Genomic DNA, 21,473 nt, shown 5'->3' on the forward strand with positions numbered 1-21,473 from the left:
TAAACAAGTCCGGTGTTATAAACAGCTGATTTCCGGCTTGTTAGCTAGGGTTTATAGCTTCTTGTGCAGCCTATTTGGTAAATATATCATATTACTATTCAGGTTAAGGAAATTTACCTCCCCATTTTACGTGTTAATTTCCCGATTGTGTTGTATGTTTAACCACTATAAACAGTGTTCCATTCAGTTTGAGCCTGTATTCGAAGTTATTGCTAACTACTAATACGGTTCTTGTTTTAAGTGTATGTAATGTTTCTGAGTTGATATCAGGTAACAAAGATAAAAACATGAACCAACTATATAACTTATATTTCATGTACTAATAAAAATAAACCCTTAACAGTAAAGTAAAATCATCAGTAAGGTAGTTTATTCGATAACAATGATTCACCGTTATAAATTCTTTTTGTGTATTAATACACAGAGTTAACAAAACCTTTACTGCATCAAAGGCTTTCTGCTTTTAGCAAGACTTTACTTTCTCATGGATATATTTGGGGGCTGAGGCTCGCTCTTGCCAAAATCCAGTGATAATGCTCCTACTTTTTGTCCTTGCCAATCAAAGTAGTTAGAGTGTATCTGTATTGAATTGCATTTCTATTGTTTTTTAGAACAATTTGTTTTAATAGAATGATGCAGCTTCCAATGCTTCCTGGTAATTGAGGTAGCTTTACAAATCTTTGCACTAAAAAAGGTACTTAATTTAGAAGTAGTTGACTTATTTTCCGTACTTTAAAACTTAAAATGTAAAGGTAATCTATTCTAAAATATGCAAAAAGATCCCTCCAGTTAACCATAATATCTTCACGAATGCGAGCCAACATCATTAAATCTTATTTGCTGAAATTGTGCAGTAAACAGTGTGATGGATGGGATAAAACAAACGAGGGGGAAATTATTGTTTCCACAAAATTAAACTGGGATAATTATTCTTCTTCGTGATAAAAGGAATCATTTTCAAACGATCTTTTCTTTTAAATTCCACCGTAAAACTGAAACACCTTTTATCTACCTGTATCGTACATTTCTTTATAAAACCAAATAATTTGTAGATGACTGTTAGTTCTGATATAGTTTTTGATAATTATAAATATAAAATAATAGTGCTATAATGCTAGATGGGGTGAATATACATAAGATTTTACAGTTAAATTATACAGTGTTATGTATATTTACTCGTTGTTTCAACCGTTCCTTGAATGTAAAGTCAGCAACTAAGAACTTTACAATATATTAGGCATTCAATGCTATTACATTCTTACTCTGTTATAAATAATGTAGTAGAAATAGAGACGTCTAGGCTACAAAAGAGCTCCGTTGGTTTACCCAGCAATAATCCAGCGTAATATAGTTGGGATGTTTTCATTGTCTCGTTAGGTGACTGATTGTAAGATCTTGTATGTTTTACTCAAACGAACATGAATTGGACCCTAATATTCTTAGTATATAATTATAGTAATTTATCTATATGTGTTCAATACTTTTGCCGCTTAAGTTTAATAATAAATTAGTATTATTCGCCTCTGGAAACTATTTAAATATTCTCTTGCGCTGAGAAGTAAAAATAGAGGTGAATTTAAGATGTAAATCAACTAAAATATATTTCCACAATTAAATTAACCGTCCTTTGGTGTTATAAATACAAGAAGTACGCCTCGTCATGAGCCGCGTAACAGGCTTTGCTGAGATTTAGCCAATTTTAGCCTTAGATATTTTCCACAACAAATTAAAAAATGTATAATTGTATTTAGAAATAAAATGTTAACGGAATTGTTGGCTTTACAGAGTGCAATTTTCAGGAAGCCCAGAGGAGTAGTAGATGTCGTAGTTGTGAAATACGTAGTCATTAGTAGATAGTAATATGGGGTTCCTGGCGCACTTTCGGAGCCGACCGAAAAGCAATGTAAAATACTGTTCAATGTACCATAAAGGAAGCTGAGAAATAACACAGCAAATCTCAATGAAAAATTAACCGAATCTACAGTCGTTCGTCTCCAAAAGCGATCGGTACATTACTATCTACTCTGTGGAATGAAAAATTAACCAAATCTACAGCTGTTTGCTTCTACTTTCTTAAGCTGTGCTTTGTAAAATGTTGTCAAATCTGCTACGAATAAAGGATTTATCTTAATAAAATTTAATCAATTTAAAACATTTTTACTAAAAACATACTTTAATAAAAAACTTTTCTACTAAATAGTCACCAAACAACATGAACTCACCAAAGTCTCTACAATTTCTAGCATTAAAACAGTGCAACAAAGATGAATTCAGTGAATTGCCGGTTTATTCTCAACAACAGTTGATACCGTCTTTAAATGAAACAGAATTAAAAGAACTTGTAGAGTCTTTTGCAGAAAGAACGAAAACTGCACACGTGTAAACACAAAAAACGAAAAAAATAAGGGATTATATATTTAATATAATTACGAAAGATATTGAAAAGAAAGTAAAAAATAAACAAACAGAGAGTTTTCATCGTTTTTTTATGACATTTTTCCCATATTATACGTCCTTTCAAGATAATCAAGACTTAATTGATGAATTTCTTAGGAATTTTTTTGAGTATCAAGATTTATCAACACAATTCATTAAAGAGCATTATAGAATTTTTCTTATAGAATATAGCCACATTTTGTGTGAAACAAAAGGTATTACTGTAGATAATATTCCATGTGATTCCTATGAAGAAAGACACCAACTATGGTTATCAAAACAGTACTATGACGTGGGGAGGGACTGCAAGTTTTAGAGTTAAGACTTTATTCTACAAAGTTAATTGTTATAATTTCTTTATCTTTAATAGTCTTCTTTCCAGTAACAATTAAGTGTAATTTTTCATTTTTGTTTAATTCTTTAATCTTTTTTTCATCCAAAACAGTCAAAAATCTGTTCGGCAAGTGTACTTTACAATCTTCCAACTCGGCAATTATTGTAAACCCGAATTTATCTTTCATTTTCTCCAAATTCAAGATTCTATGTTTCTTCCTTTCTTCCAATTCATTTAACTTCTTATACTCTTTAAACTTACATTCTCCAATATCATTTAACTCTTTCGACATTTTAGTTCCGAAAGATTGCGCTGTGTGTATCAATGACAGTCGAGGTGTGCTACTACAGACCGACCATCACGATAATCGCTTCGCATGCGTCATATCCGTAGTGATATCACGCCGTGAGAGGCGCAATCGTTGGTTTACAAGCACCATTTAGTTAAATAAATTTTTCTATCTAAATGGAGCGCGATAAAATATCATGTCCGTTCTGCAAAATAGAAATTTTAAGAAAAAAACTATGATCGCCATTATAATTGTAAAAGTCATGAAAAAAACAAGCAAATTTACAATAATGAACTAAATTATTTAAGACAGTGGGCTAGAGAAAATAAAATTGCCGATCACGAAAACATGTTTAATATTGAGAAATTACGTGAATTAAAGAGAAATTTCAAAGTTGAAAAGAAAAAATCTCGACCTATTTAATGATGAAAAACTTCATTCAATAGCTGAAAAGTTGGCTATCGGTACTAACGATAAAACCAAGTCTGAAATGATCGAAGAAATTGATAAAACTCTTAAAGTAAAATCCGAAAATATCATTGATGTAGAAGTTTTATCCTCAATACACGGTCTTTTCAAGCAATACATTTTAACAAACTTGAACGACAATTCCATGTCAATTTACAAATATCTTTCAATTATGCGGTCAGAAATTAAAAGTTTAATCGAGAAATTTCAAGAAAATGTTAAAAATATGAAGGGCTATCTCTCTTTGGAATGTGAATACGAACGAACTTTAGTGAATGGTGAACCGCAAACATGTCTAATGTATTTTACTATCAAAGCAGACGAAATCTTTGACGTAAACGACTTTATTACTAAGCAATTTAATAAATTAACACATCGAGAACAAACGAATAATCCAAATAAAGGTTCCGGATGGACATTTAAAAGTTGTAAACAACTAGTTTTGAGCCTTAACAAACACGAAATGATGAATGCAGGATCATACATCGATTTACCAAAGAATATCAAAGATAAAAAAGCTTGTATAAATATAAAAAATAGAGATGATTTTTGCTTTATTTACTCAATAAGATGTGCTATTGAAAAACCAGAAAGAGACTGTGAACGTGTAAAGCAATACGAAAAATTTGTGAATGACGAAATATTTTCAGGTTTTGAGTATCCAATGTCTCTGAAAGATATACAAATATTTGAAAAACGAAGCTACAATTCCAAGTATAAGTATCCAACAATGTCTATCAATGTCTACAGTTTTGATGAAAATATTAACATTGTTCCGTTACAAATTTCTGAAAAATATGACGCTGAAACAAACATTGATTTATTGTATGTTAAACAAGATGATAAATCTCATTATGTTTTGATAACCGATTTAAATAAGCTTGTTTCTTCGCAGTTGTCTAAACATAAAGAAAGAAAATTTTTGTGTAGAAGATGTTTAAGCCATTTTTACAAATCTGGAGATTTAACAGATCACTTAGAAATTTGTAAAAATCATGAAGTTTGTAAGCCAATTATGCCATTTCCAGGTCAAACAACTAAATTTACTAATTATCAAAAGAAATTTAACCATCCGTACGTAATTTATATGGACTTTGAGAGCATATTAGAAAAAATTCCGACATGCAAGAACAATCCACAAAGATCGACTACAACCAAGATTCAGAGGCACATTCCTTATGGTTTTACTCTATATTTAGTGTCGAATGTGACCAATCGCATGTACAAACCGATATGTTATCGTGCCAAAAATGAAGAAGATTTGAAAAACGTCCCGACAAAATTGTTTGAAGAACTCAATAAATTATCGAAATACATAGCGAAAAAATATAATTCTAAGAACATGAAACCTATGAAATTGACAGAAGAAGAAGAAATTTCGTATCAAAATTCAAACGTTTGTCATATCTGTGAATGGTCTGCTTATGATGTTGGGTCAATTCAGTATGGTTTTACTCCTGATAGTTGGAAAGATAAGAGTTATAATAAAGTGAGAGATCATTGTCATTTAACCGGCAAGTTTCGAGGCGCAGCTCATGCATGTTGCAATCTAAATTTGAAATTTCCTCAGAATATTCCCGTTTTATGCCACAATATGTCAAATTACGATACTCATTTGTACATAAAAGAATTGGCTAAACAATATGGAAATGTTGATTTGATTGCAAACACCGATGAAAAATATATAAATTATTCTGTAAATTCTGGATATGGCTATGAATTCGAAGGTGATAAGCCAAGAAAATTCATCAAGTTTTCGTTTGTAGACACGTTCAGATTCATGGCCTCGTCTATAGAAAAGTTAGCTAAAAATCTAAAGAGAGAAGACTTCAAACATACAAATCATTTTATACAAGATGGACTGAATGAGATAATAGAAAGACAGCCAAATGACGACGACGAGATTTTTAAAATTCTATCTGGAAAAGGAATATTTCCCTATGAATTTATCGACAGTATTGAAAAACTTGATTACACAGAAGAATTGAGAATTCAAGATTTCTATTCACTTTTGACAGACGAGAGCATATCTGAGAAAGATTATCAACACTATTTGAGCGTTTGGAACAAATTAAAAGAGAAAAATCTTGGAAATTACTCTGATTTGTACAATATCCAAGATGTATTATTGCTCGCTGATATATTCGAAAACTTCAGAAACATTTGTCTAAATTGTTACAAACTTGATCCAGCACACTATCTAACAGCTCCCAGTCTTGCATGGGATGCTATGTTAAAATTAACGAAGATATAATTACAATTAATTAGTGATTATAATATGTATTTGATGATCGAAAAAGGTATTCGCGGAGGCATTTCTCAATGTATTAAACGATATGTTAAAGCAAATAACAAATATTTGAAAGATTTTTGATAAGACAAAACCTGAAAACTATCTGTTGTACGTCGATGCAAACAATCTTTATGGGTATGGACTTATGCAAAATTTACCATATAACGAAATCAAGTGGATGGATCCTAAAACGTATACAACAGCAGAATGGAAAGAAACAATTTTGGAACTCACTGGCGACGAAGATTATGGCTATATTCTCGAAGTCGATCTTGGATATCCAACGAATTTACACGAACATCACAAGGATTTACCTCTTGCTCCAGAACATTTTAAAAACAAACTTTGCACAACTCTACTGGATAAAACTGAATACGTTGTTCATTCGAGAAATTTGAAGTTCTATTTGGAACAAGGTATGATTTTGAAACATGTGAATAGAGTTATTGCATTCGATCAGAAGCCTTTTATGAAAGAATACATTGATTTTAACACAAACATGAGAACCAAAGCTACAAGCGACTTTGAAAAGGACTTTTATAAGCTGATGAACAACTCAGTTTTTGGAAAATCTATGGAAAATGTAAGAAACAGATGTGATATTAAGCTTGGAAATGAAGAATTTTCAATGAAACAAGCTAAGAAAACAAATTTCAAATGCTTTAACATCTTTGACGACAACTGTATAGCGAGTCACATGTACAAACAAAAGGTTAAATTTAACAAACCGATTTACATAGGATTTTCAGTTCTCGACCTCTCAAAATTGCTAATGTACGAGTTTTATTACAACAAATTAAAGAAGTTTGATCCAGATTTGAATCTGTGTTACATGGATACAGACAGTTATTTTCTAGAATTGAAACGAGATCCTTTTAAAATTATTAAAGAAAATATAGATGACTTTGAAAAATAAGAAGGTAATAGGGAAATTCAAAGATGAGTTAAATAGCGAAGTTTTAGAAGAATTTTGTGGTTTAAGGTCTAAGATGTACTCGTACAAATATCTAGACAAAAATCCAGTAAGATGCAAAGGGATTAAGAGAAGCGTTGTAAATAAAACAATAAATATCGAAAACTTGAAGAGATGTTTGTTCGAAGATAAAGAAGAATTTAGGGAGATGACAGTCATCAAAAGTTATAAACATGAGTTGTACACTGTTACCATAAACAAGCTGGCACTGAACACTAAAGATGATAAGAGAATTGTCCTAGAAAATAAGATCGATACAGTACCGTATGGATATAAAACAGATATTTTAGAAGAGTTAAACAAAGTTGGAAACTTTGATATATAAATGGGAGATGATTTAATTCACTGTCACAAGTGTAAAAAGAAAACAAAAAATATAGATTCAAAAATCGTTCAAACTCAAAATGGATTGTATAGAATTGCTGCAAAATGTTCAAAATGTAAGACAAACAAGAGTAAGTTTATAAAGAATCCAAATCCAAAACCTGTTAAGCAAGAATTGAAGACTAAAGATGAGATAGAGATTGAAGCTCGAGAAATTCATGCACCAGTACGAAAAAAGTTTAAAAAGAGAAAAATTATAACTTTAGGAATTGACGATTTATGGGCAGCAGATTTAGTAATAATGTCTAACTATTCGGATCAAAATTATGGATTCAAGTATATGTTAAATGTTATTGATACTTTCTCAAAATATGCTTGGTCAAGAGCTATCAAAAGAAAAAACGGCAAGGATATTTCAAAAGCTTTCGAAGATATAGTAAAAGATGCCATAAGGATCAATCACAAACCTCCTAACCTACTTCATACAGATAAGGGTTTAGAGTTTAAAAATAAAGAATTTAACGAAGTTTTGAGAAAATACAACATTAAGATTTATCATACTGAAAACGAAGAGAAATCAAGTATTGTAGAGAGATATAACAGAACTCAAAATGAGAGAATGAAAGTAATTTTTGAGATTAATAAAAACTTTAAATGGATCGATATTCTTCAAAAAATCGTAAACAATTATAACGATACAGTTCACAGCACAATCAAAATGAAACCGAAAGACGTAGATAAGGATGCAGAAAAGGAGTTATTAGAGACCGTTTTCAAGTATGTTCCACCTGAAATTCACACGAAAACTAAATTTAAAGTCAATGATCATGTAAGAATTGTTAGTAAAAAACAAACATTTTCGAACAAATATAAGAACAATTGGTCAAAAGAAATCTTTGTGATTTATCAAATTAATAACACAGATCCTGTAACTTATAGTATAAAAGATTTAAATAATGAAGAAATAACCGGAAAGTTTTATGAATATGAATTGAAGAAGTCAAAACTGTAATATAAATTTTCTATATATAAATGGCGCATCAAAAGAAATGTACAAAGTGCAAAGAATTAAAAGGTTTTGAAGAATTTTATAAAGATAAGAATAGGAAAGATGGAATGCATTATAATTGCAAAGATTGTGAAAGGGAATATCATAAAGAATTATATGATAAAATAGAAAAAATTAACTTTGGAAGATAAAGAATGTCTTAAATGTAAAGAAACTAAAAAAAATTTCAGAGTTTAATAGTGATCACTATAGTAGAGATAAGAAAGACTCATATTGTAAAGATTGTGTAAAGAAGAATCACCATAGATTATATTATGAAGATACTCAATGTGAATGTGGAAGAACTATAAAATGGTTAAATAATTATCAAAAACATTTACAAACCAAATATCATAAGTTAAGAGTTTAACATTTTCATCGTGTAATAATTTTTTCTATTTAAATGGAGTCTCAAAAGAAATGTAACAAAGTGTCAAGAAGAGAATAGAAAAGACTGTTTATTGTAAGGAATTATACGATAAAATGAACAAATTAACTTTAGAAGAGAAAAAGTGTTACTTTTGTAAAGAAATTAAAAATATTTCTGAATTTAATAACTGGCAGTATATTAAAGATAGAAAAGATGCTTTTTGCAAAGATTGTGCTAAAAAAATTTTCAGCGAAAGTTATAAAAACGAAATGCCTTGTGAATATGAAAAAAGAATTCTACAATGGTTACCTAGTTATGCTAAACATTTACAAACAAAATATAATAAATCGAGATTTTTTAGTAAAATTTAGAAACATTTTCAACGTGTAATTTAGATATTCTATAAATCAGTCGAGATTCTGCCATATTTGTAGTAAAATTATTTCCGTTGTATAAAATATTCAAAGATTCTTTCATTTGGTTGTAGAGATTTATACTATTTGGATCTCCTTGTCTTAATAAAATTTCCATTTCTGGGTAATCAATTTCAAGTTCTTTCAATCTTTTCGGTATTTCTCTCTTTTGAGCTCTGATAACGTAATAAGGATATTCCCACATGTGATTCTTCTTAATTAATACAAAAACATGGTGTTTTTTCTTAGCAAAATCTTTACAAACAAGGTCTGGTTTCATTAAGTCAATTTTTACACTTTGTTTTTGCGATTATTTCCGTTTTTATTTCATCTTTAATTTGCAAGTGTTTAACTTCGTCCTCTAAATATTTAATCTTGTTTTCAAGTTTGTACTCACCAAATTTACGAATACTTGGCAAAACTTCTTTTGTAACCCAATTTTTGAAGATTTTTTGCCTCTTTTTTATGTGATCTCAAAATTAAAGAATAAAGTCCAGATTCATTGATAAAAACAGTGTCAGGATGAAGATTGTTAAGGGGCCATTCGAATAGCCCCTTGTTTTTTAAGTAAAAATATTGAATTTTGTCATCATCATCAACATTTAATTTAATTGCGTTTTTTGTTTTTGCATAACCTAATATTTCACAAACATCTTTAGCCTTAAACCAGATTACATTGATTTCGTCTACAATCGTTACAATGTCTTTATTATTGAATATAAGTTGATTATTTATTGGATCTACAACTGTCTCCATTTAGATAGAAAAGAAATTTAACTAGTAATTTTTATTTTGAGAATAAAGCCCAGATTCATTAATGAAAACAGTGTTTTTTTGAAAGTTTGAAGGCGGGGGCGAATCACCCCTACCTTCAGAATGTATGTTTTCGAAGCTTTTTTTATATTTTGGGGTCCATTTTAATCCTTTTTCAATCTTAAATATATTGTTGTTTTACTCTCATTATTTAATAAATTTCCCTCAGAGTCTTGTATAGTTAGAACGATTTTTTGAATTCTTTTAATATTTTTTCTAATTGGAATATAATCGATTTCATTCGGTTTTTCACTGATTTTTGATCCATAAGCAACATTTGGGAAAAATGTGTACAAAATTTCAGATTCTTTGTGTAAGTGTTCGGTATGATTTTCAAAACTAGGTTCAACGAGATTACAATGTACTTCAATTACATCAAACGGTCTAAATTTTGGCGTTTTATTTCCTAAATATACCTGATTTGGCTCAATAGTTTCTTGAACAAACCCTAACAAATCTACAATAATTGCTGAAAACATTATTCTTACTGGTGATTTTATTTGAATTTTATTAGAGAGATAATTTTTTTGCATTTCAAACTTGTTTTCGTCAAAGTTTAAAGATTTATCTGATTGTTTGAATGTTTTCAGATAATTTTTAAGGGAATTTTTTATTTGATCGAAAGTATAATATCCTTTGTTTAAACCATAATATTTTGTTATGTTCTTCTCACTAAATCCTATACAATAAGGAGAACTTTCACTAATATTTATTACAAAATTGTCAGAATAAAAACCGCTTAAACCGATAAAATAATTTGATTCTTCCTCTAAGTGTATAGGATGTTCCAAGTTTAAAACTAATTTAGAGCTTTCTGAAGTCAACTTGAACGGCTTCATTTTCGCAAGCGTTGCTTCAAGATGAAAATCTTCTATTTAAATGGAGAAATTTTTAAAGCAAAAAGATCAGATAAAACTTCAAACGTTTGAAGAAAATAAGAAAGATCAACCAATCAGATTGTTAATTGTTGGTTCAAGTGGATGTGGAAAAAAACAACTTTATTATTGAATTTTATCTACAATAGGTTGATTCCTTATTCCAATTTGTATGTTTTTAGTAAATCTTTAGAACAAGACGCCTATAAAAAATTACAAGAAAGATTTGAAAATATTGAGAAAAACTTAAACAAAAAAATATCACATTTTTATAATGCTTCTGAGGACATAGTTCCGTTAAGCGAATGTAACCCCAATTCGTTAATCGTTTTTGATGATTGTATTTTAGAAAATCAAGACGTTATTAAGGAATATTTCGTAATGTCTCGTCACAAAAAATATCTCTTGTATCTATCTTTCCCAATGCTTTTCAAAGGTTGATAAACAAGTTATTAGAAATAATTTGAATATGTTGTGTGTTTTTAAGCAAGACGATCACTATTCGAGAAAGATTTACAACAATTATGTGGGATCTGATATGAGTTTTAAACCACTTTATTGAGTTATGTGATAAAATTTGGAAGGAAGACTACGGATTTTTAACTATTAATCTAACTTTGAAGCCTAAAAATGGTAAATATTTGAATAAATTTTCTAATATAAATGCTGCTCAGTGGTCTCGATAAAATATTTGTTACAATTATTTTTATATTATCTTTAATTTTTATTTACATTATGAAAATAACAGAAAAAAAACGGTAAATCTGTTCACGTTCCACGTTCACGTTCATGTTTCACGTTCATGTTTCACGTTCGTGTTTACGTTTCACGTTCATGTTTTACGTTCGTGTTTACGTTTCACGTTCATGTTTTACGTTCATGTTTCACGTTCATGTTTTCACGTTCATGTTTCACGTTCATGTTTCACGTTCATGTTTCACGTTCGTGTTTCACGTTCATGTTTCACGTTCGTGTTTCACGTTCGTGTTTCACGTTCCACGTTCACGTTTTACGTTCCACGTTCACGTTTTTGTTTCACGTTCCACGTTCACGTTTTACGTTCCACGTTCACGTTTTTTACGTTCCACGTTTCAAAATTTTCCTAAATAAATGGCGAACGTAACTTCAGAAGAAGCGAAAAAACTTGATCAAATCGAAAAGAAATTAATCAAAGAATTTAAAGAACAGATTCGAATGGATGAAGAAGAACAAGAACTTATTCAAAAAATTAATCAACCTGTAACTTCTGCAATAAAAAATGTTGAGGGCAAAATTGAAAATGTTTTAAGCGATAATCAAAATTTGATGAATTTGGTTCCAGTTGTACGACAATTTGCTGATATTTCGATACCAGAATCTGAGTTTGAATTGCCAAAATTACCATCTTCAACACCATTTAGACCTCGAATCATTGAAGACTCTACCATAGTTGAACCAATAAGTCCTGGAACAACGGATATAATAATTGGTGAAATTGGTAAAAAAATTTCTTCCTAGAGCAAAGGATGATAAATTTGGTTTGTATTGGGACAGAAAAAAGAAAAGTTTTTATGATTGGAAATTTGCCCGTGAATTTTGAGCATAATGATATCATTATTAATGAAAAAACATATGAAGGAACTCAAGGTTTATGGAGATTATTAACAGGCACTGATGTTCCAAAAGACGGTTTATATTCTGAAGAAGACTTGAAAAAGTATACTGAAATTTTATGGAAATCTGATTCAATTTACAAAAATAATGATCCATCAACTAAGAAACCAAAGTCAAGTAAAGGTAAAAAATATCTCAATTTGATTAAACCAATTTGGGAAAAAAGAATCGAAGGATCAGGTGTGAGAAAATACAGTGATAATAAGATTGAATACAGATATATCGACGATTTGACAAAACTCGATGGAATTATTAATTATATTTATGCTCAAGAAAAGGCTGGAAACAACAATTTTTTGAACGAAAAGAAAGCGATTAAAGATTTTATTTCGAACAAACTTGATGAAATGATTGAAAAACCTGATGGAATTAAATATTTAAAACGAGTTTTGCCGGCAATAAGTTCATCTATGATTGAGGGTAGTGGACTTTTGAATGATTTTATCAACAATTTACCTTTTGAATTACACGTACCAACTTATCAGTATCTGGGGCCTGGCACAAAACTCGAAAAAAAAGACTAAAAAGAGGAGATCCTGGTATAAATAAATTAGATCAAGCTGCTATGGAACACGATATTTTTTATGCAAAACATAGAGACACAAATTCCAGACATATCGCAGATAAAGTTTTGCAAGATAAGGCAATGGATAGATTTTTATCAAAAGATGCTAGTTTAGGTGAAAGATTTGTTGCGCTTCCAACAGCTGGAGCAATGTTTTTGAAGAGAAAACTAGGAATGGGAATCGAAGAGAACTTGAAATTTTTAACTATATAAATGGAGGTGAACGTAAACTTCAGCAAAAATCAGAAAAGAAAAAATAAAATCCGCTTTTAAGAAGAAAATACCCGTTAGTATTCAATTTAAAATAGATCAACTAAAAAATGGCGAAGATAAGATATTTTTAACAAATAGACAATACAATAAACTCGAAAAACATAAGAAAAACAATAAAGGAACCAGAATAGAATTTTCTTATAATCAGTTGAAAGAACTTAAAAATGGTGGACTTTTGAAAGATTTATTAGATTTTGGAGAAAATATTCCAGTTGTTAAAAATGTTGTTCCTTATGTTCGTAAAGCTGCTCCAATCGTTAAAAAAGATGTGATTCCTATTGTTCGAAACATTTTAAATTGGTTAGATAAAGAGTTGGAAGATGTTACAGGATCTGGATTAGATGAAAAAAACTTTGAATTACGTGAAATCAAACATTGAAAAAAAAAATTTAAACCTTTAACATTCGGGGAATTGGAAGAAATCTGCAAAAATATTAAACATTTTAGAGGAATCTTCATGAGAGATACATTACCTGAAAAAGTTAAGAAATTTGAATGTGGAATTGTGAATTTAGACTCGATTATGGGAAGTGGAACGCATTGGATTTGTTATTATAAAAATGATAAGAATGCATGTTATTTTGATTCGTATGGAAGAATTGAGGACAAACCACCTATAGAATTGATTAAATATTTGAAAAAATCAAGCGTCTACTACAATGATTCTCAGATTCAAGACTATAAAGATCCCCCAATTTGTGGTCATTTATGTGTTTTTGTTTTGAATGAACTGAGTACTGGTAAAGATTTTAAAGAAGTTGTTAACAAATTATTGCTTAATAAATATGGATTCACAAAATATTTTTGACGTATTTGGAACACAAATTATTCAAAATGTAGATAATAGTTTGAATTTTGATAGTTTGAGAAATGAGTTTGATAACAAGTTAGAAAATGTATTACAAAACCTTCCAGATTCAGATATGTTTGCTGTCGAGATTGAAGATTTTAAAGCAGAATATGATAACAAACTTGCAAATTTCATGAGTTCAAATGAAGTTGCTGATAAAATAAAAACATTGGAAAAAGAAGTTGATGATGGTGTAAAAAAATTATTTACCAATTTAATGTCTCACATCGAAAAAGCTGATGAAATTACTGAAGCGATCAAAGTTGAAAAGAATTATGTTAGTTTGGCTAATAAAAAAAGAATTGTCGGTGTTCGACCTGGTATTGACAAACATGATGTTGTTGTTAAAGAACAAATTTTAAAACCTCTAAAATTATCAGAAAACATCGATATTGTTGATTTACATGATCCGAATGTTAAAAATGCCTTAGATTTTAAAGGAAAAAGAATTAGCGGTGTTAGTAAACGAATTAATCCATTTGATGTTGTTGTAATGATTCAATTAGAAGATCCTATTAAAATGTTTAATGAACTAAAACAAAATTATGAGAATCATAAACAGCATGTTAAAGATTTTACAACAGAAGTCTATGAAAAACTTGAAGCGAGAAGTAAAAGATCTATAGAAAATTGTGATGAAAAATTTAAAAATTTTGAGGAAAATTTCAATCTATATAAAGGCGATCTTTATGGAAAAATAACAAACTTTTTGGAAGATTTCGCTAAATTTCAAGAGGGTTTTAATGAAACCGATAGAAAAAATGGTGAAGTTTTTAAAAGAGTAGTTACTAATCAATCTTTACTTCATGATAAATTAATTAAACTAGAAGAAAACTTTGGCGAAATTAATGAAAAAGTTATAAAAAATAAGCAGTCTTTTGATAAGTTTAGTTTAGATGCCACAAAAACTTTTGAGAATATTGATCATAAACTCGTTGAATACAACGATTTATATCTCAATAAAGTAAATAAACTAGAAGAAAACTTTAATAAATTTAAAGAAGATGTCGATAAAACTTTTGAAAACATCGACAACAGATTAATGGAGTAGGTGGTTCCGATGACTAATTTTCCTTATATAAATGGCGCTCATATACTGTGTGAGGTGCAAAGAGAAAACTGCCACAAACGATATAAAATACTATGCAAACATTAACGGAGTTAAGAGAATTTCTGGAAAATGTGCTGAATGTAACTCAAAAAAGAGCCAATTTATAAAAACTTGATTTTGAAATTTTTTCTTAATAAATAGAGATGGCGGGACATTACAGTGCTTTCGATCTTTTTATCATGCAACACGAAAGAGATTTGAAAAAAGAACATTGGGATGACATTTCTCAAAAATATGAATTATCCGAAGATATGATGAGATTATACGTAAACAAATTGAATTGGTATAACATTGCTAAATATCAAACTTTATCATCAGAGTTCATTCAATAAAATATACATTATCAATTAAAAGATCATATGTCTGTTCTTTGTCTCTATCAACACTTGAGTATAAAGTTTTTGGATGAAAATAAAGATACAGTTGATTGGAATAATATTATAGATAGCGGTTACTATCCTGTGCAGATTTTATTGAAATATGTGACCGAGATCGCAAAAATTTAAGGAAGAGAATCCTGAATATGACGAAGTAGATCATTAAAAATGACTCTAATCTTTTTAATTATTTTACTAAAATTTATATCTTTTCTTATAAAAACGTACATTAGATCGATGAAAAAATGATACACGATGTTTAAAATTTCTAAATTTTCTCTTATTAAATGGCGGACTACAGAAAATATGCTAGTGATATTGAAAGGGCGGAGTTTAAAAAATTTCTATCCAAGTAGTAAACAACATTTGAATGAACCGAATAAAAGAACTGAGTTTAATATTGATTTTGGAGATAACTTTTGCTCGTCTAACTTCCAGTTTTATATTTCTGGAACTTTAACAAAACAAGATGGTCAAGCATATCTTGGAACTGATAATGTTAGATTAATCGATAAATTTTATACCGTTTTTATTTTCTAAGATTGAAGTAAGAAAACACAATAAATTGATAGAAGAAGTCGAAAACTGTGGCCAATTAAGCACAATTAAAGGAACTATTTCGTATTCAAAAAGTGATGTTATTTCTCAAACTTCTAATGGCTTTGAATCAGATTTTAAATTTGGTGTTTTTGAAGCAGCTGGAAATTTATCTCATTTTGGATTAGGATTTTTTGAAAATGTTACTATTCCGATCTATAAAGGAGGATTTTATCTAAGTTTTATAAGAGCAGAAGACGATGATGTGATTCTGAAGACTGCAACTGGAAATGTTATGCCTGTTGATGGAAAAATAACAATTACAGATTTTTTTATTAGAGTTCCAATGATTGATTATAAAACCACGAGTAAAATTAGGTTGATTGATGAAATTACAAAAAGTCAAAACATTATGTTTAATTTTCTAGATTGGCAATGTATTGAACAAAAAGGTATTTCCGGAACAACTTATTCGTTCGATATTACAAATATTTATAGAAATATCTTCAATCCCAAGTTCGTTATCATTGGTTTTCAAACAGATAGACAGAATAATCAAGAAAAAAATCCTTCAAAGTTTGATAGTTTGGATGTAAAAAATATCAGAGTAAAATTGAACGGTTCTTATTATCCAGATGAATTACAAAATTTAAACATTTCCGGAGGTCTTTTCAGAATCATGTATCAGATGTATCAAGATTTTAAGAAAGTTTACTGTAATAATAAGGAAATGTATTACAATCCTAAAGAATTTTTAGCGAATAGACCTATTTATGTCATTGATACAACAAAGAGTTTGACAAATATTTCTGGTTCAAAGAACGATATAATTATCAATATGGATTTTCAAAAAGCTGTTACAAACGCGATTTGTTATGTGGTTGTGGTTTCTGAGAAATTTTTAGCCTATGATGTGATTAAGAACGATATTAGAGAAATTCAGTAAAAATCACGTTATTTTCACTATTATTCATCGGATAATTTTAAAACTTTACAGAATTGTTAAAGACATTGATATAAGTATTCATTTTTAATTTCAAAAGAATATCTTAAAAAATGGGGATGATATTAACAAAAAACTATTCCAAGGTCATCTTAAGGGTTGGACCGGAAGTTATGATTTTAAAAAATACTTTAATATTTACTGATCCTATATACCAAATTTCAGCAAAAAAGCTCCAATAGTTCTCGAGATATAAGAGTTTTAAGATAAGGGATGATTGGGGTAGTTTTTGAAAATTTTGTTATTTTCATGAAATTTTAAGTTGAACTCGCTTGTTTTTGAAGTTTCAGATTTTTCTGATAATTTTTTTTATTTTTTTATGAATATTAAGAAATAGGGGATGATTTCACCCTTATGGATAAGTTAAGTCGAAAGAGTTAAGTATTTACTATATGTGTACCAAATTTCATTAAAATCGGTTGAGTGGTTTTTGAAAATATAAAATTATTAATAAATTTGTAAACTAGCACTCCTAATTGAACAACTTATATAGTAGAGATATAGCTTATAACTTTCGAGACTCTCCGTAGCTCAGTTGGTAAGACGCTTGCCTTCAAAGCCTGAGGTTCTGGGTTCAAATCCCAGAGCTTCAGGCGCGCTTTTTATTGAGGAAGACATGGTTGTCGTTCAGTGGTTGGGGACAAGTCTTTACACGAGTGGCCATAGTGTAATGACTATAGAACAAGCCGAGTAATGACAACTGTGGTTGGCGCGCCATTTGCTTCCTCACCTTTCCACTTCATTCCTTAATTCCTTCTCTTCCTTAATTCGTTCATTACATTCATCATTCACATCATTCATTAATACAACATTACACTTACAAAACACCCGACACAAATTCCCTAATTGAATCTCTCCATCAACTTCTACACAGTAGTTACCAAAGAAAAAATGAGACTTGGGAACAAAAAAATTCCAGAGTCTAAGACCCGAATTACAGCTCCTAGCCATTAACTTGGTTGGACAGTAGCAGTGCAGGGCCAAGTCTCTAAACAATAGACACCGTAGAAGTTGAATGTGATGTGATCCCCCATAGCGCAAACACGCACACTAACAACACTACACCAAAGACACAATCATTCATTTTGTCTTTTACAATAATTGATGATGTTCATATTATTCTCTTTCATTCCTTCTAAAACTTCAAAAATATACTCTTTCGTTGCTGAAAAATCTCGATTTCTTCCGTAATAATCTTTATAATCGTACACATAATATCCTAAATAGTTGTACAATAGAATGAAATTATTTCTATTTATCTCTGTTGTAGAAATGTAAACACAAACATTTGCGCTGAAAAATTTATATCTCGGCAGACTTAGTTCCATAATCTCCATTTATAAAAAAAATCTTTTTGTTTAAATGGAAGAGTATAATGCCAACTGTTACAAGTGTTCTAATAGAGGAGAAATTATCGATAAAAGATATTTAGTTTGTAGAGGTTGTAATTTAATTTTGTTAGAAAGACCTAAACCTAAGAAATTTCGAAATAAATTAAACACATTTGAATAACCTGCTTACAAAATTGCAATATGGAGACAAGAAGCAAACAAAATTTGTTACAGAATTTAGAAAACAGAATAAAAATTTTTACTTATCTCTTGGAACCATTGACAAAATTATTTTCCTTTTCAAAGAATACATTAGGTTTGTAGGTATCGATACACACGTTTATTATGAAAAGATATTACCTGTATTTTTTCATTATCTGGATGTTGAATTTGTTTATGATTTTGAACCAGAAATCCTCGATGATTTTATAGTACATTTGGAGAAATTAAACGAAGAACCTCTTGAAAAGAATGCGGTTTTACTCACATTCTCCCCGACTTCTCGAGTGAAGGTTAGCGAATTTCATTTTTTCCGTCTTTAAATTTTTTCTATTTAAATGGAGTTCTTGAAGGAGTTAAATGATATTGGAGAATGTAAGTTTTAAAGAGTATAAGAAGTTAAATGAATTGGAAGAAAGGAAGAAACATAGAATCTTGAATTTGGAGAAAATGAAAGATAAATTCGGGTTTACAATAATTGCCGAGTTGGAAGATTGTAAAGTACACTTGCCGAACAGATTTTTGACTGTTTTGGATGAAAAAAAGATTAAAGAATTAAACAAAAATGAAAAATTACACTTGATTGTTACTGGAAAGAAGACTATTAAAGATAAAGAAATTATAACAATTAACTTTGTAGAATAAAGTCTTAACTCTAAAACTTGCAGTCCCTCCCCACGTCATAGTACTGTTTTGATAACCATAGTTGGTGTCTTTCTTCATAGGAATCACATGGAATATTATCTACAGTAATACCTTTTGTTTCACACAAAAATGTGGCTATATTCTATAAGAAAAATTCTATAATGCTCTTTAATGAATTGTGTTGATAAATCTTGATACTCAAAAAAATTCCTAAGAAATTCATCAATTAAGTCTTGATTATCTTGAAAGGACGTATAATATGGGAAAAATGTCATAAAAAAAACGATGAAAACTCTCTGTTTGTTTATTTTTTACTTTCTTTTCAATATCTTTCGTAATTATATTAAATATATAATCCCTTATTTTTTTTTCGTTTTTTGTGTTTACACGTGTGCAGTTTTCGTTCTTTCTGCAAAAAAAAGACTCTACAAGTTCTTTTAATTCTGTTTCATTTAAAGACGGTATCAACTGTTGTTGAGAATAAACCGGCAATTCACTGAATTCATCTTTGTTGCACTGTTTTAATGCTAGAAACTGAAGAGAGCTTGGTGAGTTCATGTTGTTTATTTAGTAGAAAAGTTTTTTATTAAAGTACAGTATGTTTTTAGTAAAAATGTTTTAAATTGATTAAATTTTATTAAGATAAATCCTTTATTCGTAGCAGATTTGACAACATTTTACAAAGCACAGCTTAAGAAAGTAGAAGCAAACAGCTGTAGATTTGGTTAATTTTTCATTCCACAGAGTAGATAGTAATGTACCGATCGCTTTTGGAGACGAACGACTGTAGATTCGGTTAATTTTTCATTGAGATTTGCTGTGTTATTTCTCAGCTTCCTTTATGGTACATTGAACAGTATTTTACATTGCTTTTCGGTCGGCTCCGAAAGTGCGCCAGGAACCCCATATTACTATCTACTGTCATCGATAACTGAAAGATTTACGAATACTTTATCGTGAAATTGGAAAATCGGTGTTTAAACCAAAGTAATCATTGCTTGTGGTTATCAATAAGTTCCCTCAATCATGTACGTTTATCGGAATCCTATCAAATGTTGAATGAATTTTTACAGTTTTCTTCTTTTAGTCGTTGGATTCCACGGCGAATTGATCTCAATTTTCTCTAAACTATGTTATACTTATCCCAGAATAGTTTAACGTATCCTATAAAATGAAAATACCTTTTTCACTACGAGCTTAATATTTTAAGTTTATAATATACGTCTTCATGAATTTGCTTTAATATAAGGACCATTCAAAATATCAATTTTTATAATTCACAACTATACACTATTAAGATGCTATGATGAAAATTAAAACAACAGCAACACTCAGTAGTGCCTAGTGCTTCCAGCCTATTCGAAATAAATTGTAAATGTTTTAACACAAAACATATCACTAATTTATTTAATATTGGACTTTGCCTGAAATTAAATGTTGAAAGCATTCGAAATACAAAACACGTTCAACTTTATTTCACAATCCCCTAGTAAACATAGAATTAAGACTTTTTTCAGAGTTAAAATTTCAACCATAATGAAATCAAATGACAAAGATTTCCCTAAGAGCTACAGCAAGGATAACTGTAATGGACTGAATTTGAGAAAAAGTCCATGAAAAACAAAACATGATTTTTATATTTATATAGATGAATATATACGAGTAGACTTATTTTGCAGCTATATCCCTTTTTTTCAGTTCAGAATACAACCCAAATATTCCCTTGTACTTATGTGTAAATTTGAATAAAACAAACTCTTGTTCTTAAAGGTCTTCTTTTAATCCAAATTAGTTTTTAAGTGGAAGTGAAGTCATTCCTATATTTGGCTAAAGTATGGCGATTATTACAGGCCTCTCTTTTTCCATATAGCTTTATTCAGTAATCCTGCTATGAAATGGCATACAATTTAGTTATCCTCAAATTCATTTATAACTCTGAGGCATTATTTTTCTATAAAGTTACCATTCATTAGTTTTAATAATGTATTTCTTGGCGTTTTTTTAGTTTTCGTAAGAGGAATATAGTACCCCCTACTCTCTCAGATTCATTGTTCTTTTTGTGTGGTTGTGTAGCCTTGGGACTATTAATATTATTAGTAATGTTTCTCCGAAAGCTTTTTTTAATGATAATTGCTATTATTGCACAAATAAATTATTTAGAAACATATATTACTTTTCCTTAAGTTTTGAGTTTTCTATGTGTCCTATAGCTTCTCTGTTAGGATAAATATTTTTCATGTATAAGAACAAAAAAAAAAAAAAAGAATAATTTG

Source organism: Homalodisca vitripennis, chromosome 6, assembly GCF_021130785.1.
Source record: "Homalodisca vitripennis isolate AUS2020 chromosome 6, UT_GWSS_2.1, whole genome shotgun sequence".
In the NCBI taxonomy this organism is placed as follows: Eukaryota; Metazoa; Arthropoda; class Insecta; order Hemiptera; family Cicadellidae; genus Homalodisca; species Homalodisca vitripennis.